We start from the raw sequence: 11,023 nt of genomic DNA on the forward strand, positions 1-11,023 counted from the left end.
CCTTGGACTGAGAGTGAGTGGGCTCTCTGGAGAACCGGGGAGCTGGGACAAAAGCTGGGGGAATGGATGGGGGAGGCAAAAACAGACAGACAAACACGTCCACTTTGTGATTTAGATTGCCAAGAGACAACAGTTAGATGGGTGGAGACAACAGTTTTTCTCAGAAACGAATATCGAACATGCTCAGGGCTTCTGGACTATTTTGAGACCCCAAGACTTTGGACCACATTGTTCAGAAGAAAGAATTTGAACCTGGAAAAAAATGCAAGAGCAGATGTTACTGGTTATTTTCACCATTAAAAGAATTGCCCGGTGGAGCATTCATTTGTTTATTTCACTACTCTTTATTAGTTGCTTACTAGTACCAGGCCCCCGGGGGGACATTGGAGATGGAGGGAACACCACCACTGTGAACACAAATACATAACCGTGTTGGCTCCAAAGTAGGCTGATCATCCGCATCAGTCTGGGAATTATTTTTAATCAATTATGTTTTTAAAAACTGAGTTATACATGTGCTGAAGGGCACATACCTTCAGCACACAGCTCCAGTCTGTCGAATCATGATCTCTGTGAGATTCTTCCATATTTTATAGATAAAACAGCGGGATTCTCCCTAGCTGGGATTCAGGAACCCCATCCACTTAAAAATAGAAAATTAGCCTTCCAGACTTGGAAAAGGCTTTAGGATAAGATTCCTTGCTGCCAGGATTGTTCCTGTTCTGCCCTGACTGTTGGTCATTGTCCTTGCCACATGATTCTGATTAATTCCACTGGTGCAGGGCTCGCCTCCCGCAAGGCAAATTCTTAGCTTCTGGGTGGCACTATCTCCACGTTCACAGCTGTCATTACCGGAGCCCCGAGCTGCCTCACCAAACCCTCCACCCTTGCCCAGCACCATGCTTCGGGCAGTCCTGCACTGTGCAGGACTCGGAATTGGCGTGCAAGATGAAAATGGTTTTGCCACTTGTGGTTTTCCTAGCTGTCAACAAGAGAAAACATGTCATTGCCCTCAAATCTCAGAGATCAATAAAGTGGCGAATGTTGTTCCTCTTCCTTGTGTCTGTGAGCTCACTACTTTTATAGGGGTTTCTTTTTCTTGGCAGCACTTATCAAAGCCGGTGGTGGGATGGGCAACACTGTGAGGTTGCCTGGATGGAGAAAAGTCAATGCTGCTTTCACTGTCTATAATCTTGTCATAGGCAGGCGGGAGAATGCTCCAGAAAAGAAGTTTAACTCCTTTTAATTCTCAAAAAAATTTGCTTGTTGAAATGTTAAGACCTTTGTTTAACCCTAATTTAATTGTCAGCCTTATAAGTAAGTTTAAGGGATAAAGAATCACCCTCAACTCTGTTTAAAATGTCAATGTAGGGGCGCCTGGGTGGCTCAGATGGTTAAGCATCTGCCTTCGGCTCAGGTCATGATCCCAGGGTCCTGGGATCAAGCCCCGCATTGGGCTCCTTGCTCAGCGGGGAGCCTGCTTCTCCCTCTCCCTCTGCCTCTCTCCCTGCTCATGCGCGCTCTCTCTCTCTCTCTATATATATATCTCTGTGTCTCAAATGAATAAATAAAATCTTTAAAAAAAAAGTCAATGTAAATAATGTAGATAAGCCAAGGAAAGTTGATTTTAAATAATAAAAAATACCAACCCCCTTGTTAAAGATATACCTGAAATTCACTCACAGGGTTCTTTCCACAACTTCTGTTACTTGAGATGTTTAGATTTTGATGGAAATTGAGTTTGGAGCATGTTTTCTCCACTTTTGTTTGTGCAGTTATACCTGGAGGAATGATCCATTGGGAAATCATCTTTATAATTCAGATTTTTTTCTCTCTGAATTGAGTAATTGGCTCCTGACTGGTCTTCCTGCAGTTGGTTTTCCACACTGTGGTCAGATTCTTTCCTTCCTTCCTTCCTTCCTTCCTTCCTTCCTTCCAATTTATTTATTTATTTTGGAGAGAGACAGAGCACAAGTAGTGGGGAGGGGCAGAGGGAGAGGGAGAAGCCAGCTCCCCACTGAGCGCAGAGCCAGACAAAGGCTCGATCCCAGGACCTGAGATCATGACCTGAGCCGAAGGCAGACACTTAACCGACTGAGCCACCCAGGCGTCCCTGTGGCCAGACTTGTAAAGTGGGGATCCCATGGATCATGTCAGCGCCCTGTAGCAGCCACTTCCCTGTCCCTAATTTCTCTGTCCTCCGCTCTGTTGCCTTGATAGTGTTCGTCACACTCTGAAATTATTATTATTATTATTATTTTCTTTTCTGTCCAGCCCCTAGAATGAATGAATGAGTGTTGAAAACCCCTTGGGATAAAAAGACTTGTCTTCTACTCACAGCACAATCTGACCCTTGTTTCTATGGCCTCTCACCTGTTCTAGCCCCTTGGGACTCGATTCTGGTTCCCATGAAAGCATGTCTTCTTCTCTGGTTCTCTTTCACATGCTCTTCCCCATTTCCAGAATATTTCTTCCCCAGTTGATTCCTTTTTACCCTTGACCCACTGACCTGAATATGGACCCCTTCCTGTGTGGTCTCTGGGCTTCCCTCATCACTGGGTTATTTTGCTGTATTATTATTGCCCATTTATTTGTCCAGATTCCTCCAGTAGATGTGAAGTTGGGGGAAGGGGCCTGCTAACTCTCTGGTGTCTCTTCAGAGCCTGGGAGAGAGCCTGGCATGTAGATATTTGTTGAACCAATTAATGAATGAATGAATCAAGTGCCTGCAAGTATCTTAGAAGTGATTCCACTTTGGTTAACTGGAAGTGACATGATAAATATGTTTTCTTTATCACAACTACTCTGCCAGAAAGCAGGATAAGGGAAAGGCCAGAAATCCTGGACCCAGAGAAATAATTTTCCCAAACCTGGATCTGCAATAAGCAGGCGATGTGGGAGCCTGGTTGGGGATCAGGATACTTGCATCTACTTCCTCATTTTGCCATGTTGCAGGATTTCTAAAGCATTTAGAGTAGATTCCAAAAATACTCTTAGGGTGGGGAAAAAATGCAACCAATTCCTTTTGGGTCTAAAGATTTTGTGATGCTATACTTTCTGATTTGTTACTACCATCAATTAGGCAGAGCTAATTAATCTGAGCTGAAATGAGGTGTAGTGGGCCAGAATTTTATCAGCAAGATTTGTGGGCTTCCTACTCTAGTCCATTTGAGGAAGGGAAGGGAATGTTCATGAGGGAGTCCACTGGATGCTGAGGAGGTCTTGGTCCTTGTTACTGGAGCCCTGTACAGCCAGGACTCGGCCCTCAGGCATGGGCCTGGAGCCAAGAAAATATTCGAGGGGACTTGGTTGTTAGTCAGTGAGAGAGAGGGTCATCAGGTTATGCTCCCTAGAATCAATATAAATGATTCATTTGGGAACTAACTGGATACAGAGATAGGATGAGTGGGAAATGTAGTTGGCAAGAATTATATCAGAGAAGGTTCTTAGTGAGGGGACTTTGAGGACCTTAAATGGTTTGTTTTGAAGAATCTTAAGCTTTTCCACCACAGCTCTTGCATGCTCATAGGCCATGCATTAGCCTTGGCTTGGGTCATGTTCCTCTACAAGAAGGAGTCCTGCAGTTAGCTAGATTATATGCAGGGTATTCCCCAGCCATTTTCAGGCCCCAAGACAATATATATATAGTTAGTAACAGCAAGTAAGGCTTTTAGAGATATTCCCCCAAATGCATTCCATGTGTCAGAAGCTCTCTGGAGCCTTGTGCTGGGAGGAGTCATGAGTCCCCATAACAGTGTCCCTGGAGGCCCTCACTTTAAATGTTGGGGCACTTTGGCTGTGTCTGTTGTTGAAAACCTAGTGGGACTATGGCCACCTTTGTTTAAAGGTGATTTGGAATACTCTGGGACAATTTCCCCTTGGCACCAATGATGAGGGGAAGGTTATTGGGAAAAACTGTCGGGAGAATCCTTCTGGACTTCTGGTCAGTTGGGCATAGGAGGACTTCTTAGAGCCTAGTCTTTCTACGAAATTGGACCAGAGGGGCACCTGGGTGGCACAGTTGGTTAAAAGTCTGTCTTTGGCTCAGGTCATGATCTCAGGGTCCTGGGATCGAGCCCCACATTGGGCTCCCTGCTCAGCGGTGAGTCTGCTCCTCCTTCTCACTCTCCCTCTGTGCGTGCTTTCTCTCTCATATAAATAAATAAAATCTTTAAAAAAATAAAAAAAAAAAGAAATTGGACTAGAGAGATTCACGAACTTCTGGGCATTGTCTAAAATTATATCTGTGGAGAGATTAAGGCAAAAAGCATCTTTACTTTGACTTTCATTCTTAATTTCCTTCTAGTCAAGATATGGATTGATAGAGGGTCTTGATTAATATCAGAAAATTAGGAATGTTGGAGATTTTAGTTCATGAATTTTTTTTTTTTTAAATACAGGGACTGAATTACCCTTGAAAAATTAAAAAAAACCAAAACAGCCAAATTTTCACTGGTCTCCTGAACTGGGCTAATCACTCTTGTGGGGTTACTTTTAGCTTCCAGAATCTGTGAATTGCCAGAGGCAGTAGTTTTAGATGTGGAGCCAGAGGAAAAGGGGGTCTGAGCAGCACATCAGCATTGTACAGCACCTGGTACAAAAATTATAAATAAAATCTGATGAGCACTGAGTAGTATAAAGTATAAATATATAAATATATATAAATATATAAGTATATATATATTAGTTGATATGTTTGGTAGCAATATACTTTGATATTTGTGGGTCATATTAAAGGACATCATCTAGGTGATGATCTCCAGTTTTTTTTTTTTTTTTACTAAGTTTTTAATTTTGATTAGAGTATAGTTAACATACAGTGTTACATTAGTTTCTGGCCTACAATATAGTGATTCATGGGTACTGGCTCTTGGAAGTGAAGCACAGTGAGTTGGGTTAAGAGGCGATGGCTATGGTGATGGGTATTGAGGAGGGCACGTTCTGCATGGAGCACTGGGTGTTACGCACAAACAATGAATCATGGAACACTACATCTGAAACTAATGATGTAATGTATGGGGATTAACATAACAATAAAAAAATTTAAAAAAAAAGATAATGGGCAAAAAAAAAAAAAGAGGCGATGGCTAATGCCTCTTCACTGGGCCCCACACTTGGCTTGGGTCATGTTCCTCTACAAGAAGGAGTCCTGCAGTTAGCTAGATTATATGCAGGGTATTCCCCAGCCATTTTCAGGCCCCAAGACAATATATATATAATTAGTAACAGCAAGTAACTGTGTTCTTGGCAGACTGAAATCTGAACCCCAGTGGTAGAGTTTGAAGGGAGGGCTTACTCCCTGGTCATAGGAAGTTTTCTTGTAAAAAGTGGGATCATCCCACAGACCTGGGCTGGGGTAGGTCAGAGCTCCCGTTCTGGGCCTTATATTGTTCACCAATGTAACAGTGACCTGGATTGCTTGGGTCACTTCAACTTACTCACCACTGGCTACTCAAGTGTCAACAGTTAATGAATTTCTACTCAGGATTTTCAAAGTTGTGACACTTTGGAGAGGGGGTGCGGCCCAGGAATCTGTATTTAAAGCATATCTTCCAGTAGTCCTTAAAGCAAACGTTTGAGCAGATAGAAAGGAAGCCTCCCCTTCAGGCCAATATCCTCCCTGCTTCTCTCTGAGTTTTCAGGTCTGAGAGACAAAAGGAGTCCTTTTCAGCAAACCTCTCATGATCCGGTTATCTGTGTGAATCTGCATTTAATACCCTTCTGGTCACGGACATGAAGCAAAGCTGCAAAGGGTGCAGCTCCTCAGGATGTGAAAAACAAGCTGTATTAAAGTAGGCCCTTGGCTCCCCCAAATCTGTGAGTCTGAAATTTCTTTTCCTGGCCTCTTCTTTCCTCCTTGCCCTTTGCCGAGGCAGTCTGATTGGGAGCTGTGGTGCCAGCTGGTGCAGGTGGGGCTAAGAAGGGTCAGTGTGTGAAGTCATGTGTTTTGCACACGCTGAGAGTTTTGGGTCCAGCCTGGGTGCCCTTGAGGATGCAAGCCTGAGCTGGTCCCAGGGGACAGCGTCTAATTCTGGAGAGGCCTGCTGCTCTCTGCTGCCCCCTAGTGGAATATTCTCACAAGGCGCTCCAGGCCCGCCGTAAGAGACCAGGATGGGGGATGGCGGCTAAAACTGGGGACTGGGTGTGAAGGAGAGTTTCACTGGTTAGGTTCACCTGTAAGGAAAAACACTCAAGATCTATAGAAAATTCATGCACTCCAGCCCTTCATCTGAAGTTTCAATTCCTGCTACAGCATCTCTATATGTGACTGTCTCCGTTCCTGGTGGCCCACCTTGAAGAACCCATCATTCTCCTGAATAATAAAAATCTTGTTAACGCTTTGCTGAAATCAGGCTTATCCTATTTTTCAGATCTGTTCATTTAGCAGTTCCATTTAAAGAGTTCATACAATTTGGCATGGCCTATTCTTAGTAAATCCCAGCTGGGTCCCAGCAATTACGGCCTCCTTTTGTATATGTGAGCACAGTATGCTGGTTAAGAGATCTGGTGTCAGAGCTCCCTGGGTTGAAATCCCAGCTCCAATACTTAGAGTGAGAGTACCTCCCACCTTATGTTGTGGGGAAGGTGACAGCCCTAAACAGTGCCTGTCACAGAACCCAGTGAGGGGTAGCTGTCTTGTTAATTTCTAAGTTCTCACAATTCATTCATTCAATAATTTGCTCTAGACTTGACCTGGGACAGCTACCAAGCCCTGTAGTTTGCTGACTGCATTCTTTGTGATTTCTCAAGTGCTATCGTGTAGGGGAGACAGCACGCACAGTTTCAGCCCATTGGGGTCCCAGCAGGTGGTGGGGGAAAATCCAGTCTCACCCTGGGGCGCACTGGGATGCCACAGGCTAAAGTGCAGGTGCTTTTGGTAGATCACACTGTCCGCAGAAAAGCAAAACTTCTTTGCTTCCAGTAAGTCTAAACTTTTCACCAACCATAGCAAGAACCAAAAACACAGGCAACAAACTTTGCACCGTGAGATAAATCAGAGATAAGAGAGTCACACTGACTGGTGTGGTCCCCTAAATAAGAAAACATGGACTATTTCCCAAAAACCTGGGCTCCTGAACAAAAACCGCTTTATCCCCGATTTTTGCTATGTTGCTGGCTGGGGATATGTCAGGAGCTTTGTGAATGTAACAGATGTATGAGGGAGCTGCTGCTTTCTTACCATGCAGGGACTAATGTAAACTTGTAATCTTGGTAATATTGTATATTTTTCCTTTAAGTCTTTGTTTTTTATTTGATGAGCCAATCCTTTTGAAGTTTGATGATTCCCTTGCTGTCTTTGAAGAAGAACTTTTCTTTTCTTTCCTTCCTCCCCTCCCTCCCTCCCTCCGTCCCTCCGTTCCTCCCACCCTCCCTCCCTCTCTCTGTTTCCTTTTCTAAATGCTTCTTTCTCTGAGTATTCCTTTGAGACTTGTCATGCCTGGGTCATCCTAAAATGCAAAATCTCAAAGGTGTCTTGTCTGGGACTCTTTGTTATTAGGTTATGATTAAAAAATTGATTTTGACATACTATTAGACTTACAAGAAGTGGCAAAAATAGTAGAGTGGGTTCCCATATGCCCTTTATTCAGCTTCCCCTAATGATGAACATGTTATATTACCAACCCAGGAAATTAACATTGGTATTAGCTCAATAACAGACTTCATTCAGATTTTTACAAGCTTTTATGTACACTATTTTTTGGGGGAGGGAGGATGTGGGTGTATAATTCTATGAAATATTATCACATGTGTAGATTTGAGGAAACAAGGACACATCCAGGGTACAAACTATTTCATCACCATAAAGAAAGTCTGTGATGTTACCCCTTTATAGTCATGCCCTCCCCCTATCCTAACCCGACAACCTGCTGATCTGTTCTTTATCACTATAACTTTGTCATTTCAAAAATGTTATATAAATGGAATCATATGGTATGTAAACTTTTGAGATTGGCTTTTTTCACTTAGCATAATGCTTTTGCAATCCACTCAAGTTGTTGTATGTATCTATGTTTTTTTCTTTTTTCTTTTTTTTAAAGATTTTATTTATTTGACAGAGGGACAGCGGGAGAGGGAACACAAGCAGGGGGAGTGGGAGAGGGAGAAGCAGACTTCCTGCTGAGCAGGGAGCCCGATGCGGGGCTCGATCCCAGGACCCCGGGATCATGACCTGAGCCGAAGGCAGACGCCCAATGACTGAGCCACCCGGGCGCCCCGTGTTTATTTTTCTTCTGGAGGAGTATCCCACTGTATGACACACCACATGCGGAAGGATATTTGGGTCCTTTCCTGTTTTTGGCTGTTACCAGTGGAGTCAGCCTGGACACTTGTGTACAGCTTTCGTGGGTGAATATAAGTTTTATTTCTGTAGATTTAGGGGACCATCTTAGGCTATAAACTGTGTTTGCAACTGCATTTATAAAATTACTGCATTAAGTTGTGCTTCTTGAGTTTTCCTGGGCGAATGAGAAAAGACCAGAGGTCACTTAATATCTAAGTGATGCATTTAGGCCAAGTGAGGTAAAATACACACCGTGATACTTGATGCCACGGATTGCTGACTGTGCTTAAAACGGAGGCAGGTGATAAGAGACTTGAGCCGTCACCATCCCCTGGTAGCCCAGACCTGCCAACCTCAAAAGCATTTGTGTGGGAGGATCACAGCCATGTTGTGAAGAGTGATTTTGTACCAGCAGAAAAACATCATGCATTCCATTGTATTAAAACAATTGTTCATTTGGATTTTTATTGGTTTTACAGTTTTGTGTTTATTTCATTTATAAATTTGCTTTCATTTTATGGCTGTGGACCAGCACAGAATCAGCTCAACGACTCAATAAAACCACCGCTGGGGGCGCCTGGGTGGCTCAGTCGTTAAGCGTCTGCCTTCGGCTCAGGTCATGATCCCGGGGTCCTGGGATCGAGCCCCGCATCAGGCTCCCTGCTCTGCGGGAAGCCTGCTTCTCCCTCTTCCACTCCCCCTGCTTGTGTTCCCTTTCTACTGTCTCTCTCTCTGTGTCAAATAAAAAACAAAAACAAAAACAAAAACAAAAAACCCCCCCCAAAAACCACTGCTGTATATGTGATTTAGTGGTGGTGGTGGTATGGAAGAAAGTCACAGGAAAACACAAATACACCTGTATTTTAAAAAGGCTATAAGGATGGGGATTTATACCATGTTTTATATTTGTATGTATTAATACAGTTCATATACTGGATCAAACAGGGGTACACATAAAAGTGGCTTAAACAAAAGTAGAAGGTCTACTCTCTCATCAATGTCTGAGCGCATAGGTGGTCCAGTAGTGTAGTCTCATCCAGAGACCCGAGTTCCTTCTAGCTTGCTTCTTTACCTTCTCTTAGATTGGCGCTTCTCAAATTTAATGTGAACGTGAATCACCGGCAGATCTTGTTTAAATGAAGGATCGGCTTCCCTCGGTCTGGGGGGGCCTGAGATTCTGCATTAGCGCAAGCGCCCAGGTGACGCCGATGTTACCCATCCACGGAACCCACGGTGCGCAGTGAGGTCCGGGAGCATGGCCTTCACTGGCGTGCTTGAAGTCGATTTATCACTTCTTTGGATTTCCAGCCTGTGGGAAGGAGTATAGAATGAAGGGAAGGGTATGCAGCTTCCTTATGAGAACATGGTCTGGAAGTTGTGGGTGTTCTCTCCGCTGCTTACAGGCTGGAACGTGGTCATAGGACCATAATGAGTTGTTTTCAATTAGCAATAATCGCGCCTCGGAGAAACCTCATTGGCTCTGTTACTGCCACTGCGCAAAGCTAGGACCATAATGAGTTGTAAGGGAGGCTGGGAAATGTAGGCTGTAGGTAAAATTTGAGGCGTTTTATTAACTAAAAGGAAGATGGGGGGAGTGCCTGGGTGGCTTAGTCGGTTAAGCATCTGACTCTTGATTTTTTTTTTAAATTTTATTTATTTATTTGGGGGGTGGGAGAGAGAGAGAGAGAGAGAGAGAGAGAGAGAATAAGTGGGGGGAGGGGCAGAGGGAGAGGGAGAAGCAGACTCCCCGCCGAGCAGGGAGCCCGATGCGGGACTCGATCCCGGGATTCGAGGATCATGACCTGAGCCGAAGGCAGGCGCCCCGTGAAAGGCATGACTCTAGATTTTAAACCCTGTTCATTCCCCAGCCCCACTGCCATACACTGAGCAAGGCCCACATAGGGATAATGAGTTCTTGCTGTGTGGAGATTCTAGGACAAACCTAGAAGCTAAGTGGCCTAGATTCTATTGGAAGATGTTATTGACTCATTGGGAAGTCTTTAGATATTCAACTTAATTAACTCCCTTACAGAATGCTAGTTTACTTCTTTAAGTTAGACTGGAATTTGTAACAGGCTAAGGTTTTCCTTTCTTTGAGAATATCTTAAAGATGCAAATCATCAAAATTGAGTGTGGGGTGTGTGTGTGGTGTGTGTGTTAGAAGAAATATAAAATTCCCTTTAATGTTTTAATTTTTTCCCTTGGCTTTGTCTTCCTAGTTAGAATCAAATGCTCAAGAAAAATTTCCCTGATGCAATCATGCTTCAAGTGGTGTTTCCTTTAGGAAACAAGGCAAGTCAACAACAAAAATTAGCCAGAGGATTTAAAGAATTCACTGTATTTTCCCATTCTTTTTATTTTTATTTATTTTTAAAAAGATTTTATTTATTTGAGAGAGGGGGGCAGTGGTAAAGCACAAGCAGGGGGAGGGGCAGAGGGAGAGGGAGAAGCAGACTCCATGCTGAGCAGGGAGCCCGATGCGAGGCTTGATCCCAGGACCCTGAGATCATGACCTGAGCCAAAGGCAGACGCTTAACCGACTGAGCCACCCAGACGTCCCATTCCCATTCTTTTTAGTTCTATTTTTCTAATCTTTTTATCCTCTTTATATCAGGAGCTCATCATTGCTTTTTGTGGGGGTGACAATATCATCGCTGTATTATCCATTTTTTTGGTGTGTCTAATTGTCTCATTGATTCATTTACCTAAAAAACAATTCTATGAATAAAAATAAAATGTCCT

The 11,023-nt window shown here is 43.7% G+C and overlaps 1 pseudogene; it reads right to left on the minus strand.

The window, feature by feature from the left end:
* Nucleotides 1-9,701: 9,701 nt before the first annotated feature.
* LOC118002896 lies at nt 9,702-9,785 on the minus strand (annotated as a pseudogene).
* Nucleotides 9,786-11,023: the final 1,238 nt, after the last annotated feature.

This window comes from Mirounga leonina, unplaced genomic scaffold (assembly GCF_011800145.1).
Source record: "Mirounga leonina isolate KUSES-001 unplaced genomic scaffold, KU_Mleo_1.0 Mir_84, whole genome shotgun sequence".
NCBI lineage: Eukaryota > Metazoa > Chordata > Mammalia > Carnivora > Phocidae > Mirounga > Mirounga leonina.